Source organism: Tetrao urogallus (assembly GCF_951394365.1).
Source record: "Tetrao urogallus genome assembly, chromosome: 7".
NCBI classification, from domain to species: Eukaryota; Metazoa; Chordata; class Aves; order Galliformes; family Phasianidae; genus Tetrao; species Tetrao urogallus.
The window spans coordinates 43916318-43917486 of NC_136820.1; positions in this window are offsets into that span (position 1 = coordinate 43916318).

The window sequence follows — 1169 nt, forward strand, 5'->3', positions numbered from 1 at the left end:
TCTCCAGGATGCCTCATGCAGCATACAAGCTTTTCTTTGTCATTTATGAGATTAAACTCCGTGCTCGGCTTTTTATCACCCAGGCAAATTTTGTTTCATGTATGAGAATGTTTTTGCTTTGCAAATGATCCAGACGCAATCCAGATATCCCCCATCGGCATAGGCTGCACGCTGGGAAGGGATGGGAAGCAAGGAAATAACTGCTTGAAGCAGCAGATGGCATCCTACTCCTCAGAAGCTTTCCCATCTCTGTGGAAGTACAATAAATTCAGACTACAAGCGTGTGTGCTCTGGTCACAGTTGCACAAAGGGATTTGGTAGAAAACTGTAGGCTTGCTTAATTTCTCAAAAATCATTTGTCTTTAATACTTTCTTTGCTTGCTTTCCCTGCCTGCTTGGATGAGAGGAGGTGCCATGTCTCGCTTCTCACCCTTGTGCTTGCTCCCATTGCTTTCAGAATGTTTTTTTCCCTCTTTACCCATAGAACCAGAGGTTGCAGATCTCTTTGGAAGACTTCAGGCTGAGGTTCTGTCTCTGTTGTACTTCTGCACAATGAACTGCCTGAAGTCTGCCACTGCAGCAAGTGAGAAAAATTTCCCCTATCCCAAAAGCCTTGCAATTTATGCAACTATGAGAATCACAGCAGCAAAACCAGAAGTCTGCTGGATCACAGGAAAATCCTGTGTGGTGGACGAGGCTTTAATTTAAGGTTTTCAGGGTTTCTGCCTACAACAAAATGTCTCTTAAAGAAGTGATGCCCTTTGCAAAGAGCAGATAAAGATGAAAAATTTGTACACATTGCTGGTTTGGGTTTCCACTCAAAGCTGGGATGTTACTTGCTCCTTTCCCTCTCAAAAGCATTACTAGATTTCCTACCATGCTAACCAGATGTGTAACCCTCCTCTTTGGGGCTGAAATAGGTGGAGAATGCCAAAAGATAGCGAAGATCAAAACATTTCCACATGCACGCTTGCCTGGTAGCCCAAGGATGCAACATTACGACTAAAATGCAGGTGGAATGGTGTCAGGATTGGGATTCAAGCCTGAGGAATTGCTCCTATCCATTTTCCAGGAGAAATATTACTTTGGAGATAGAGCGCAGCCAAAGTAATCTTCCTGCGGCAAGGGAAAGGGTGTTATAGAATCACACAGTGGTTTGGGTCAGAAGG